Source organism: Brachionichthys hirsutus, unplaced genomic scaffold (genome assembly GCF_040956055.1).
Source record: "Brachionichthys hirsutus isolate HB-005 unplaced genomic scaffold, CSIRO-AGI_Bhir_v1 contig_424, whole genome shotgun sequence".
In the NCBI taxonomy this organism is placed as follows: domain Eukaryota; kingdom Metazoa; phylum Chordata; class Actinopteri; order Lophiiformes; family Brachionichthyidae; genus Brachionichthys; species Brachionichthys hirsutus.
Window position 1 is genome coordinate 311,031 of NW_027180347.1, and position 16,090 is coordinate 327,120.

Here is a 16,090-nt window from a genome sequence, read left to right on the forward strand (position 1 = left end):
TGTTAGAAAGATAACTCGAAAAGTTCTGGAAGGATCTTGATTAAATATTCAAACAATGTTGGGAATATTACTAGGAACTAATGATTAACATTTGGTGATGATCCAGAAGAGATCCTGGATTATGGATCAGTTTGAAATTTTCAGTAACATTGCAGTAAATGGAGCTTCAAAATGTGTTCCTCAATATCTCGGTTGATTATTGACCAATATTTATGGAGGTTAACACGGTCATGTAGGTTGGGGACCACTGTCTCGCCACCGAATTTCATCTGGATCGGATCAAGAATGACGTTAGGAGAAAAGGCTGGCTGTCAAGGACATGACTGCTGGGAAGTGATTAAGAAGACTGTCAGCATTATGGAAATTGGGGATGGATTAGTATATTGAACTGGGCTCATGGGGAGTCTTTATTCAAGGCAAGAACAGCGTAGAGGTGAACAGGAAGCGACAATATTTGAAAATGTGTTCTGAGGGTTACACAGAATTTCACTCTATAAGAAGATGCATCTTAAAACAATCATCCAATCAGGAGCAAGTTCTAGATGGCATTCGAGAAGAATGATGTGAGTAGCATACGCAGTGCAGCTCGAGTTATTATCACTATAGCAAGAGATCAAAGTTTACATATTCTCAAAAGTTACTGGCCTGGAAACCCACCATGTGTGAAATAATATTCTTGCATAAATACGAATAATGAATCTAGTTCCCATGAAGATTTGTCTGTCACAATGACTTGTTAGGCACCAAGCTTCAACACTCACACAACAGTTATCAATGACGAAGTCAACATGAAAGAGCTATGCACGCATGGCCTTGTTGGGATTCTATTGAAATGAATAGATTTCCTAAAATGCTGGTGTGAACAGGCTTCAGGGTTTCCTTCCTTTGACAGCTCTTTGATTTAGGTAATGGATGATCTCTTGCTGCCTTCGTTTATTAAACTGTAAAATGCACCCTCCAAGAAAACCTGGAGCAGAATCTGCTGAGACACCCAGATCATTTCCTCTCCTGAACATGGCTGCCTTGTGTTACGTTATAGACCATCGTGGATGCAATTAAACGGAGTGCAGCTATGGCTGCTCCAGTTTTGTACATGCTGAACGTTCATGCAGCAACCCAATAGACTTTTTTTTGGTTAGTTGATTTTGCCTTACAAAGATCATTAAATAACTGGACATTATAATAATCTGGATTATCTCTCAGCACCTTTTATAAAGTTGTAATGCAATAATAAATCCATAACTGACTGTGGAAACAAACTGCTCTGGCTTCCAATCTAAAGGAATCAATGGTCCCCTTGGCTTTATTTCACCAATCACTATATTTTTCACTCTCACTATACCACTGAGCCTTCCCACTGCTGGAAAATAAAAAGCTTGTGCCACCAAGCTTATCTGCGGATATGTATGCATAGCAACAGTTACCCAGAGCTACCAAGCTAAGAATAACTCGATTTTGGATCAAGGGCGAGAGAAAAAAAAAAAAATCAGTCACAAGAAACCTTTGCAGTTCAAGTAAATGAGCATCTCCTCCCATGCTGACAGTTAACATTAATGAAACACAGTCCTTTCAATTTACATAATGATCCCTGCAGAGCAAAATTAATAACAGTGTTGCAGAGAACCAATCACTTGTAATTATGATATCAGAAAGTAATATGACTCGGTGTCTGTATGCAAATATTCTTGCTTATGGAGGAAGAGTTGGGAACAACATAGGAAACCGATTTTTGACCCAACATTTCTACAACATGATTTCACACATCTCTAATTTTGTTACGAGTCGTTCAAACACACATACAGTAATAACAGGAATGGCTAAATGACACAGCACAAGTAGTAATCTTGTGTTCTCCTTTATAGACATCTTCAATAAAATTGGATGATGGGAAAATTGATCTTGGAGGTCTGATCAATGAGCTAGTGGAGACACATCCACATCACTTATCGAGTAAACTGTAACTTTATGTAAGCGTTGATGTTGACCTTGCCTGATATTTCTCTCCAATGCCTTTTTATCCTTTGTTGTGCTCCTTCTGCTCCCCCTTTTGTCTGCTTCCCTCTCTGTCACACACCCACATGGGAGCAACAATTAGGGAGGCAATTAGGGAGAACAAGCAAGCCAAACCGCCTCTATCCATGAGGAAGCTGGACGAATCAGGAGAGAGAGTTGAATAAGGAACACACAGCTGCACGCCCTTCAAAAAAAACAACAACACCCAGGTGGACAGAAGGAGAGGCTCGTCGAACATGAAGGAAGTGATGGGCTTGTTGATGAACCAACTGTGATGCTGTCATTAGAAGATGATGGGGGAACAGGGAAATCACTTAAGGGGAAAATGATTCACAGCAATCATCTTCTCTCCACCACACCAGCTGCAACACACCTGACTCCGGCCTTTGCTGTCGGGCTCGTGACCTTGACCTTCCTTTATGAAATGAATTTCAGGTAGAGTGAAAGACGCACATTAAAGCTGTCTAGGTGTTGACAAAAAAAATTAAATAATATTCAAGAACAATAGAAATGTGGGAACAGCAACATTGCAGAGCTGCACATAAAATGAGATCTTGTCCAGGTTACCGCAGTGCATGCTGGTAGGTAAGCCATGCAATTAAATCTCATATAACACTAGAAGTTTAATGTCGATGCAGGAAATTGTCATATTTAAAAAGGTTAAACCACCAAATGTTCAGACATTAACATTCAATAAATGATTTAAACAATTCACAATATCATTTAATCAGATTATTCTGCTACATTTAGAACGACAGTGTCGTATGTTCAAATACAATATATCATAGGGTATCCACTGGTCAGTCTTTCTGAGCTCGCTCAACTTTTATTTGGTCAGGAGATCAAAACATGCCTAGAAAAGCATCTGGATCTGGATCATCAAAAGGTTCTAAATTGTTCTTGGTATCTTTATATCTAGGGCCCCCACCCTACCACTAGTGTGTCAAGTTCCATAAACATTGGTAAATAATCAACCGAGCTATTGAGGAACAGAAATTGAAGCTTCATTGACTGCAATGTTACTGAAAACTTCAAACTGATCCAGAATCCAGGATCTCTTCTGGATTGTCGCAAAAATGTAATCATCTGTACCTGGTCAGAGCCCAACATTTCCTGAAAATGTAGTCCTGATCCGTCCACACCTTTTTCATTTATCTTGCTAACGGACCAACAGACAGACAAACGCCGGTGATTACGTAACATAACAAATCAGTCATAAATTAATAAATGAAGCTAAAGTGCAAAGAAATGTTGTAGACAAGAGGAACAGAAAAGTAAAGGAGAGTAGATTGAAGAGAAGAAGAGTGGGTACAGCAGAAGCTCTCCTCTGTGTCGGCTCCCTGCCAGCTTTTGGACAGAGATGAAGCTTCGGTGCTCTCCTCCTACTGACCGCCTCCTCATCTGAACGCTCACTCTGCATTAATCAAATATTCATTCTCCAAAAGCAGCACTTATATAACCGATGCAACAGGTGTGTCTCCGCACTGACCCGACTGTAGAGAACAATGTGTTTACACCAAGTGAGGAGCAAACAATCATGCGGGCTAAGGGTCAGTGTTGTTGGTGTTTCTGCTCAGCGGCTAACAAGCGCTGCCTCTTTAGTGCACTGCTGCAGCTAATTAATGAATAAGTCACTTCAGAGGCAAAGTAGGGGGGTTCATGTCAGGAAACCGAGGAATGGGGAAAAAAAACCTTGCTTTTGTTTGCTCTGATAATGACAGCAAACGGCTTGCAGAGACAGACATTTCCTTTGGTCATTAACGGCATCTACAAGGCCGCTCTTTAATGCTTTTTCAGTTTATCGTTTACATGCATGCTATTTCTCAGACTTTGTGACTTTAGTTTGCACATTGTTATGTTCTTCTTGAGGCTTTGTTCCTATTGTTGATAATAGGAATAGTCTCACACTGCTGATATGGAAGGGTACTGCAACAACTAAAACCTGTATGCCTGAATGTGCAAGAGATATAAGCAAATTGTCAACAGGCCAAATAAAATACTGTTTCACAGTCATAAACTACACAGATTCACAACCAACAGATTTAAATGTTCCTTTTTTGGACGTCTTGGCTGGACATTTTCTTTTAAGTCCCATTATGTATATTAGCTCCTCATCATTTGCCGGAGTGCTGTATATGATTTGAAATGCGAAACGTCAAAACAATCTTGATAAATAATTACTTTAAGCAAGTTTTCTTTTTTTTTTCTGTCCACTCTTCTACTGAACTTAATTAAACCCTGTAAAGAGGGATGACACACTTTCAAAAAAAAAAATAAATAAATCAGGATTTGTTCTCAAGACCCTTCCAGATCAAGGCAGGGATGATTTGAACAGGGTTTGAACAGTTAACCTGTTCAAATCATCCCTGCCTTGATGATTTAACCGTTAACTGTTGAGGGACTCACAAAGGAGAGTGACAAATCCCATGGAGGTTATTCAGGAGTAGACACGGATCAACTTTCATGGGATGAGTGACCAAAATAATCCACAAGTTTCCAATTCTCCTTGATAAATTCATGTTACTGATCATGAACTCAATCCCTTTAACAAAAATGCCACATAATGATAAACTATCCTCTAACCGTCATCTGTCAGTCAAGCGCGGCTGATTCCTAAAAACACTCTTCAAGTGTAATTAAGTCGGAATATGAATCAAACCTCGACACTTTGCTGTGAAATCTTTAATGCGGGTCTGACTTTAATGTTACTTTTGAGAATTTCAAGTCTCAGCAGTCGACCTTGGCAGCTTGTGCTTCTTAGTTTTCTGTCTCCAACCTCTGTCTCTGGAAAGTGGATGAAAGGGAGTGCCTACCATCCAGACTTTCATAACCTAGATGCTACAGCGTGTGGGGAAAGCCAAAGTCTCCACTGTTAAGTGGTCAGTAATGGCAGAGTAATTCAATCTGAGTGGGTCTTTCTCTATCCACTCAAAACTTCCGGTACAATCCCTCCTTGTTATGCGGGTGAGCAGCTTTCCGGAAAACACACCAAGACATCTCAGCGACTCTGCCAACAAGCCAGTGATGCAATGGCAATTACACTGAAATTAGGGTTGTAATTGTTCTTTAATTGAATTGGGCTTCAGATTTAGAGGGCTGTGAGAATAAAGCCTACAGGCCACATCTTAATCTTCAGGCATAATGTGTCTGATGCTGCCTGCTGAGCCAAGACGGGTTTAAGAACAGGTGGAATTTTGGGCTAATCCCCATCGGAACACAAGATTAGTGTTGTGTAGGCTGAGCTTCAAGGCATGGGAAGGGAAAGACAGACTTGCTAAAAAATATAGGTGTTCGACTCATAACAATCAGAGATTCTGCTCTCATTGTATCTTTTCTCACCTTTGGCAATAATCTCTGCCTCTGAAGCGAAGGATTTCTCCATCTTTGTTGGCGCTGTCCACTCTTAAAGAAACACCTAATCCTTTAAGTTTTGTGATGTGTGGCTCCATTTATAAAACTGTTTACTAATCGAAAATGCAACAAACACACAAATATTGTCGTTGCTTTAGGTTTTTTAAGTTTTTGAAATGCTTTATCTCTTATTTTTAAGGTTTCATTCTCTTATTGTGCTTTGAGCTTCCTGCCTTTGTCTCTCTCCAGCTCTTGAAATCGCCCTGATAAAATTGTTCTGGTCTGGTATTGGGTTTCCCTCTGAGATGAATTAATTTGTCTTTGTGCTTTCTCCTCTCTTTTCCAGATTGTCTGTTTACATTGTTTGTCAACCTTTTTATCTGATGTCACTGGACCTTGCCTACTTCCATGCTGTCTGCTTCTCCTCTCTGTAAGGAAGCCAATGGTTTATTTGACATTTCCATTATTAAATTATGCAATTGCATGAAGCTCTTTCTCTGTCTGCATCCAATTACTTATGTTCCAACTTTATCTGTAAACACAGCCCTATGTTTAAAGGTTCAGGTGAAATTCTGGCTGAAAAGCTTGGTGCGACAGCTGGTCAACAAAGAAGCTGCACATGCGACATGCAATATGTGCACATGGATGTATGGGAATACAATTGTTTTTGGATGCATGTGTAAATGTGGACGAGTTACAGACAACACACTTTGCAGTTTGGATGACTTTCGTGCTGCGTGCACGTTGGCTTTTATGCTGCATCAAGCTTCAGTAAAGTGACAGGCAGGCTGGATGCCAACAAGCCATCCTCTTATTAACTGTCATTGTTTCCTCTTCCAGGAGGGCACTCTGTTAGTACACGCAAAAGACATGATGAACTTGGAGACGGTATGCTCCATTGCCTCCAGCCTCAAAAATTGAGTCTGAGTATCTTGTGTTCTTGAAAAAAAAAAAGGGTCAATCTTGCTCCGTAAGCTGCTCAAAGTGCATCATCAGGGGAGGAACAGCGTACCTCTCCAGTGTCACGGAACACTCACACGATTCACAGATGAGTTCTTGCACAATGTTTGGTAGTATACTGTACTTATGTCACAGCACAGAAATAGCAAGAGACCAGCCTGCTGGAAACCTTTCTATTACGTTGTGCATTTCTTAATGGGGACGTACAGTGTTTCCCCCCCAATAATAACATAGCAGAAGATGTCCGAAATAAAACATTAATACTCAACATTAGGGTTTTATTTAAGTTATGCGCTGATAATTATTTTTATCCCTGTTGGTCGTGATGGGAAAGAGATGCACTCATCTTTGCTGGCAACCTATGTCAGTTGTTTCTTTGCATATGCTATCTATTGATTCATCCTTTTATAATTAGATTTTGAGTAAAGGTTTTCCAGTCATGCCACACTGACTAAATGTATTCACTCCAAAATCAGATGCTTTTTTTCTCTCTGTGTAACTTTTCCAAATAGTATATTTAGATGTGATTGAAGAGCAAGTCGCACCGTCAAGGTGGTGAGTGAAGAGGGCCACGTGTGGTGAGCAAGCTTTCCCCGGTGACCACTGTGTCTCGAAGAGCTTTTTCCATCTCTATTTCCCCGAACAGGCTTTTGCAAGGCTGAAACATCTAATAATTACCAGTTTGCCCGTGGGGATGCAATTGTGCATCACTAATGTCCACAAAAACATTTTGGCCAGACACTGCGTACCATATAACCAGATACGAATGAACAGTTTCGTGTGTTTGCACATCCTAAAGTGGAATGTAAAAGGAAATCTGCCATTAGTCGCAATAATTGTATAAATCCTATAAATAAATACAATTATATTGCCACAATATTCTATCTTACTGCCATTATATGATGTGGTGTACCAAGGGAGGATGCTACACTAAGTGTGATGTATAAACAATGTGAAGTTCTGCCATTAAAGCAAATCAATACTTATTCAGAACATGATTTATGAATGCAGGTTAGTCGAGGCTAGTGTGCCAGGCTCTGCACGCTGCATGGGTCTGGATAAAGTGAAGCCATGAATCACTTTCATCTGGCAAAAGCCACGGATGGATTGCAATGGCTAGCATAGGCTGTGCTGGCCAGTGGGCCAGATGCAGAAATTGCAATGCAGAAAGGAAATGTTGCATTGCTATGATAATGGACCACTTCTCTAACTTCCTGCAATGGGTCTCATCACAGGACAGAAACAATCTGCTTCAGTTAACAGATCCTTTCATCCAGCGTCACACCTTGCACATTATATATGTCAGATCATGACACAAATTAGATATGATCTGGATAAAAGGAAAGTCGTCAAGCCCCTGACAGTCGCAAGAAATAGTTTTCCCAAAGGACCCTCACACACCCCAACCATACGCAGCATCCATTCCGTCCCTGATGAGCATCATAAGTGATAATGTCCTTGTTAATGAAGTGAGACGTGCTTCAGACCAGTGGCTGATGCAGCTGATGATTATCAGGGGGTGGGGCCCTCAGTGGTGCAGTAATAAAGTCAATATTTCCCGGGACAGGGATGAGTCTCGCTTTTGTGCTCACACAATATACTCCATTTTACATTTGTCTCTTTGTGTATGTATATAGTTCTGATTATGTGCCTCCATGTGTAATGTGAAAATCCCGAATGATAATGACCCATAAGTGCACATGCGCTGAGTGTTTGCATGAACATCTATAAAAAGCAGCCTTACAACAGCGTCATGCCACGCTGCTTCCTGCAATCAGGGAGAACTGAAAGTGCCATTCAGTTAATGAGTACCTTCATGTAGAGCACAGCAAATTACAATATTCAATTGTAACAGGAGATCACAGCAGGGCCTCTTGACCATTAGCACGCTTGCCAAACACGCATCACACATATTTAACTGACATCATTGAGCGATCAAGGATGCTCCATCTCTTAAAAGCCAGCAATTTGGTGGGATGTGAGATTGGAGAATGTTCTATAATGTGTCGGCTATATCAAGCGCCATATTGATTTACATCTCCCAACCTTGCGTTCATTTGCAAGACTGTTCACATGCATTGTTTGAGAAACAGGCTCTGTCTGTCTGTCTGTCCATATCATGTTCTCTAAGGTGACTAACAGACCTGCTCACTCCTACGCCCCTTTTTATATCAATCACAGATTATTCAGGCATTATGGCGATTATGTGTCATTCAAGAGGAGAGAAACACTCATCCGTTACCAAATGGTCTGTTGTTCCTGCCAAAAAACAAAAACAAGTGTAGAGGAATAGAGTGAGGGGACATTGAAGAGGAATGCAAGGGCGTAGATGGATGAAAGGAATGTACAGGTCAGAAGAAGATGTGAACACCAATAAAAAGCCCCCATTACCTGCACACCTCATGTGACAAATGAAATTGAATACTGGTTTCTGTGAGGAATAGAATACGAGTTAGAATCCCATCCTTCCACAGCCTTGTCAAATTAATGCCAGCTCTTGAAGCCTATTTAAAGTCCCTTTGCCACCTGGGCGTCTCTTAAAGGATTCAACAACTCCTCAAACGTGTTACAGAATTTATATGAACTCATTTGCCACTTCTGTTTTTCTTCTTGTATTGGCTCCCCAAACACAAATAAGCAGTTGTTGTACCGACTGTGAATCATGCACCGGATATCGCCAGTCATGCCTGTAATATTCAATTATTACAGCAAATATGACAGGGTGTGTGTAATTTCATTGTGAGTGAGCTTTATCACCACCATGTTGTCAGAAGTTTTTTTTTTCTTGAATCTCTCACACTCAACAATGATTTTCATTATTGGTTCCTCAACGATACAAGGTGACGCCAATGAATCTTAATAGTTTTTAATCTCCATCAATTACCATATTTATACATTGCAGGCTGCGAGCACATTCTCAACAAATTATTTTACTCTGCACAGCCTTCCTCTGCCTGCAGACCGGGGAAAAAAACATTGATTTACATTACATAAAGAATAACAAATCTGACAACTCTCCTCCTGTACGTTTCAGATCCAGCCATCCGAGACCACATCAAGCTCCTGTGTTTATTCATAATTGATGTCTGCAGCACCGTGGGACCTCAACAGGCGGCTCATTCTTCGCTAATACATAAGGATGCTGCACTCATTGTGCCTGGAGTTGCACATTACACACGGGCTACCGCCATGAAGCGATTGAGTGGGTCAATATGTGTGGATGGGAGCAACAGATTGGACTTTGTACTGAACGTACCGGTTCTGCAGTTCCCAGGTGTTTTTAGATGGTGTGTATTGGTTAAATATATCACTGATTCTCTGTAGAATATATAATGGGAGCTTTCATGTTGCTCTACATAGAGATGTGGGTGTATATGTGTGTGTAGGTCTTGTATTGGCAGTAAACTAATTCCTAAGTATAATGACAATTACATAATCGATAATTGTAAGAGCGATCAAATAATCATTAAGTGGCGATTAAACAATGCTAAGTAACTTTGACCTACAGGGACGGTAGTAGGAAAACAACTGTCTGCAAAGGTGTGAAAAAACACAATGTTCCTTTCCACTCGCTAAATAACCGTCTGCAGAGGTGTGACAAGACGAAAAAACAATGTTGCTAGACAGGAAGTACGCTTCAACGAAAGACCCTCGTATGCAGCTAAGTTTTGTGGTAAAGGTTCATGGACTGCATCTCCGTATTGATACTTAGAATTTATGACTTCCTCCCATATTGTTACTTAGAATTTCCCTTGTACAACACCTGTTTCCTGTTCTAAGAATGAAAGAATGGGTGCCTATATAAGCAAGATGTTTTCACTCTTCTTGGCTTCACTCAGCCAACCCTTTTGCTTGGATGTCTGAAGCCCAAAGCTTTGATAAAACAATTTAAGACCAAACCACATGATCATGTGTCTTTATTATACAATTAGTTAAAAGAACAAAAAAACTGCCAACACAACTTGGTGTCAGAAGTGGGATTCCCTGGCTGGTCGCCGGAGCCTGGGTGAACAGTGAAGGCCACCAGATCTGTAGCAGATCTGCCTCTGAGTCCGATCAGTGTTACGGAAGGAGGACTGTTCACGCTGACTTCTGGTCGCCACCACGGGTCTAAATAAAAGAAAAAGGACGCCTCCAACAACTTACTGGTAAGAAAAATTTAATGTTTACACTTGTTAACTGCTTTCCATCTTTCCTCAGAATAATTGGTAGGGAATTGATGTCCAGACGAGATGCCTGTGTTTCAGGATTCCAAGTGATAAGTCCCCCGGGGCCTCTGAGTGAGAAAAGGGGAAACGTCGGCAAACTCGTTACGCACACCAAGTGGTAGCTGGAGGTTAGAGGCACTGCTCGCCCGAGGTATTCTGATTAGGTACTGAGTATCTGGCCGAGGCACCTCTTTGCTGACGGCCACTAGAGACGTCTAGGTGGTTATTGTGTATTGCTCGCCCGAGATATTCTGATTAGGTATTGGATATCTGGCCGAGGCAACCGCCGGAGACGGGATCTTCAGGCGGCAAACAAATAAAGGATGCTGATGATCAGGTGGTCTGGACATCTACACTAATAGTCGACGTGCAAAGGAAATACGGTAAGGAAAGTGCTATCTGTCTTCCACATTTTGTATCTCGGCATGGCTTCCCGAACACTGGGAGCCTGAGTAGTCGCCAACTGGCCATTTTAAGAAGTAAGGTTGACCTGGAGAAAACTGTACTTCTCCAGAAGAATTCGGTAAAGACAGCTGAATTGGCTGCATGGGAGGAACGTAATAAATGCCTTAAGATGTGGGAGACAGAGAGCCGCCTCCGTACTGAAAAAAGTAAACCAAAGGAAACATGGAGAGCAGAAATAAAAGTGAATGATCAGGTAGCCAGTATTACCGAGGTAACCTCTAATCAAATCAATCTCGATTGTAAACCGGCAGTCTCTATTCCCCCACCTTGTTCTAATAACAATCCCTTTCTTCCTCTCCTCTCTTCTCATCTGTATCCGAGTTTGGCACAAGCGGGTCCCTCTGGGCCAGCACCGATGGAGGACTGGTTCCCACCTCCGCGCCGCCAAAGGCCGACAGCACCTCCATCCACGGCTGCTCCACTGCCCCGTCTGCATCCTCCACCTGGCCTGCGACCCCCCCCCCCCCCCCTTCAAGCCTACGTTCACACCAGTCTCATCGGGAGATGGGCTAATGATAGACTGACTGCTTGCGTGTGTGCGTCACGCCAAACATGCTGAAGCAAAAGAAACTGAAGAAAAAAAGAAGAAAACAGACAGGGGGGAGCTGCATCTGCTTTGGCCACACTGGATGTCCTGCAGTCGTCCAACGCTGCACTGACCGCCATGCTCCAGACCAACATCCCTCCTTCAAGGGGACGCGGACCCCGGAGGGGCCCTCCTTTCAGTGATAACAGAAAGAGGGACTTCGCCCCTTTTCCCCCTCCGGCCCATGGCTCTGATGTCTGCTTCCTCTGTGGAAACTTGGACACTGGGCTGCTGACTGTCCCCACCGACGGTGGAATGAGGGGAGAAATGACCGCCAACGGTTCCGAGGTGATGGTTTAGGCTGTGGCGGACGTGGAGGTGGACCGGGATCCTTCGCTGCTGGCTCCGACTGACTGACCGTCGAACAGCCCTCGGACAGTGAGATGCACACACACACACACACATTAGCATCGCCGGTTAAACCCCAGCCACCTGCGAATGCTACTGATGATGTTCATAACCCTTATGCCTTTTTAAGACAGGCACAATTACTCTTCTTGTTAATGACGTCGCTGTTCCCTTCCTAGTCGATTTTGGTGCCACCCATTCCCTCATCCGCTCTGATGCAGGTGTTCCTCTAGTTCCTAATGGGAAAATGAATAGCTCCCTTAGTGCTTCTGGTTCTGTCACCTCTGAGCCTTTATCCCAACCGGCTCTCTGCATCTGGCCTGTAGATGATGTTACTGTCACGGTCCCTCACAGTTTTGTCATGTCCACATTATGCCCCATCAATCTCTTAGGCCGTGATCTTATGACCCAATCCTGTATGATTCTCACATGTACCCCTGATGGCGTCGCCATAACGCGCATGCGCCCCGACTGTCCTGACTACGACTCTGCCGTTGTGCTTACCGACCTTCCTGACCCTTCCTGTTTGCTGAATGCATGTTCCTTGTTTGTATACAACTGGTCGTTGAATGAACCTGATGGTCAGGTCCTGTTGGACTCTGTCATGCCCTTCGTTGACACAACACATTATGTCATGTCCGCCTCTGCCCTGCATTGCACCACACATGTGTCTCATGGTCCGGACCTAGACTTTGAAGAATTTTTTTTTGATGATGATGCTGTCATCCCTGCCGTACTTTCGGTGACTGATGTGTTCTTTAATTCTCTGTTCACCGCGGTTGCGGTGAATCTCAACCCTGTTCAGCTTAAGTTTTTTGATGTCGCCTTTTCTTTTCCTCACATCTCAGTGTCAAGACGTGAGGGCCTTCACTGGAAGGACTTGGGCCTCTTTGTGAACACTGCTGTGGCAGCCACTGTCTGGTCAACTCCAAATGCCAGTGGTGTCCGTTTCTCCGCCTCGTGCCAAACGTTCAGGTTTCCTTTGTCTGCCTGTGTCTCTTCTCTGAGGACTGTCACGCTCGCCAAAGAAGTTTCTCCTGCTCTCCTCTGCCCTGCTGTGGATTCTCTGAGCGTGTCTCCTCTCCTCTCTCGGGTCCCCCCCTCCCTCTGGGTGCCCATAAACGTGATGGAGGCCTGATGAAGAACTGTCAGCCTGTTTCCCTCATCCCTGAATCCTCTTTCCACCCCAGGCGTTGCCAGTATCCCCTCCGGAAGGAAGGAGAACAGGGTGTCACACCTGTTTATGATTCCCTTTTAGATGCTGGTATCATTGTTCCCTTCCCTGATTCTCCTGTTCAAACCCCCATCTTTCCTGTCAAAAAGAGCTGCCCACCTGGCCAACCCACAGAATGGAGTTTCGTTCAGGACCTGCAGGCGGTCAACGCTGCTATCTCCCCTCCCACCGCCCAAGTCCCACACCCATATGTCATTCTCTCCCTGATTCCCTCTGGCTCTTCCTGGTTTTTTTGGGTGTGTTTATTATACAATTAGTTAAAAGAACAAAAAAACTGCCAACACAGTCTCGATGCAGGACTGTGTGTGTGTGTGTGTGTGTGCCCGGGCTTTGCTCAGGCCATGTACGGTAATATAGATATATTTTTCTCTGTAAAGTAAATAAAAGAGGGACCATTGTAAGAGAGACCTGCCAACAACATCCCGCTGAAAACGGTGCAGCGAAAAACACGCAAGCCCCTCGTTGTTTCTCTGCTGTAGTTTGGAAAGAATCACTCACCCTAATGCGGAAGAGGGAGGAAAAAAGTGCAGCCCAATGATGAGCCACAATGATGCTGCAAATGTCACCGAGTAAACAACGTGCACATCCACATAGCTTCCCTCAGAGGACTTCCTCACACTCCCACAGAAGTCCATTAGCTTGTCATTCGCTTTCTTTACAGTCATTCAGCTTTCGCACATGGCCCGCGGCAGCGTGGAGCAGCTTGCTGCACATGAATAACAATATCAGACAGAAGCGAAGTGACTCAGCTGTCCTATCATCGGATCACTTCCTGTCATTTCTTTCCATCTCCTGCAAATCTGTTCAACCACTTCATCTCTTTTAATCGTACATGTTGCTCATTTCTCTGCATCGTCTCACTTTCTTGCTTCTCTCTGCCTGTTATTGTGTGTGCATCGTTTTTTCTTCCAGATGCAGAAATGCTAACTTTGCCATCGGCCATGTCGGCTCGCTGTCGCGTGGGCAGGACAACAGAAGGATGAGGGGGAGTCAGTCCTGCTCCCGAGACATAAGCATGAGCCCACAGGGACAGTCCTGACTGTTCCCACCTTTGAATGCGCTTGACCTCCAATGGGATATATTTAGAACAAAACCAGCCTGTTCATATTGTCCTACTCATATTTGTGATTTAGATTATGAATGGCATGCCAAATAAAAACAAGACAAAATGTTGCTTTAATTATCTTTTTGTGTACCCCTTGTTCTGTTTTTTTGCGAATGCGTTTTTGATGAACGACTGCCGTCAGCCAACCACGGCGACAAGCGTTTTACCAGTCGAATGCTTTGTCTGCAGACACCTATGGGAGGGAGGGAGAGAGAGAGAGAGCTACACAGTAACAGCAAATCCTTACTGTAATGATGTCGTTGAATCCCTTGTTTATGGGAACAATGAAAACTACATGGATGCCATACGATTAAGATCTTGATGATCTTACGTTAGTAAATGTGTTATCTGAATACATTATATATATATATATAAAAAAAAAAGCAAACATAAGAACTCAACTGTTTCACCAACTGGCAGGTTAACGTGTCACGCAGCAAGGTGCACGTTTCTCCTGACTATCTTGCATACAGGCAGAATTGACTCGCTTAAACAGGCAGGGCAGTCAGGTCCGACCGAGTTCATGGCTTCTAAGAGGGAGCCCTCTTTGATAAGGAAATAAGCCTCAGAGGGCTCCAAAGAGCTGCCCGAGTCAGCCCCTTTCAGATCCGAGCAAAGTCCAGCTGAACAAAGGAAAGCTAGCCTCTCATCAGAACCGACCCAACATCAAAAGACTTCTGTCCTGTCCTTTGCTTCCATGGACACTTTTTCTCCTCACGCCTCACTTTCTAACATCTGAGGAGTCACCTCGCCTCTCTGCGTCTCTTTTACTTTTCCCCCTCATCAGCCAGTCCTTTTTCAGTTTCCTATGGTGGAACAAATCCCTCTCCTATCTCCATCAGTACTGTTAAGTATGAAAACGTATATTGGCATAACCACAAGGACAAATGATCGCTGTAACCTTTAAATACGAGCCCACCCTCCTTCAATTTCTATCTTTTCTTTTCCCGCTTTCCCGTGAGAGCCCTTAGACGTGTGGCACCTTTCGTTCAGCTCCTCTGGAGCAGGAGATCTAGTGACCTGAAACGTAAAAGCTGGCGTGTGATGAAAGGTGCGACAAAAATCACTCTTGCAGCAGGGTCATTGTTTTATCAGTAAATGAGCAGTGGCAGGGGAGCTGATGGTGAAGCGATGAAGACGTTTTCAATCCTGCACACCAGAGAACAAAAGAGCAATAAACAAACGCTGAGCAAGGACATGTCTAATTAATAGAGGTATGATTATAGAGCCATCCTGCTCTACCAAATGTTGTGCTCCACTTTTGTGTCTTGGGGCTCTGTTTAATCATTATAATGCTAATGAGACTAAGGGGAAGGGAGGAAGATCAAACCCGTTTAGATAATAGGGGTTAAGTGAATTGGAAGGCCCAGAATGTCCTGCTTGTATTCTTGTGATGCATTAATTATGACTCAGCATTGCAAACAGAATCAAATCATCTCTATGGGTGCTGCTCCCTCCAACCAAATGTTGACAATGAGACATTAGGATGCAGCAAGCGTTTCAAATGTCACATGGGAACAAAAGATTGAAGGGGCTATTTCAGGGGTGGGCAAACTTTTTGACTCGCGGGCCACAATAGGTTCTAAAATTTGACAGGGGGGCCGGACCAAGAACAGATGGATGGAGTATTTCTGTGAGCTAATATAAATGACACATGAAAGCTATTGCATTAAAGGATTTGGCCTTTTACAGGTAGCATTACAGGGAAAAGGTCAAATGAATGAGGTTTAATTATAATACAATTTTATTTAATGATATAATTTGGACAAGTTTGGCGGGCCGGATTAAAAAGACCAACGGGCCGCATATGGCCCCCGGGC

At 43.3% G+C, this 16,090-nt stretch overlaps 1 protein-coding gene across 1 annotated transcript in view; it reads right to left on the minus strand.

The window, feature by feature from the left end:
• The window catches only part of LOC137913832 (potassium voltage-gated channel subfamily B member 2-like), a 58,606-nt gene that overhangs the window by 26,211 nt on the left and 16,305 nt on the right, over window positions 1-16,090 (minus strand). The window lies entirely within an intron of this gene.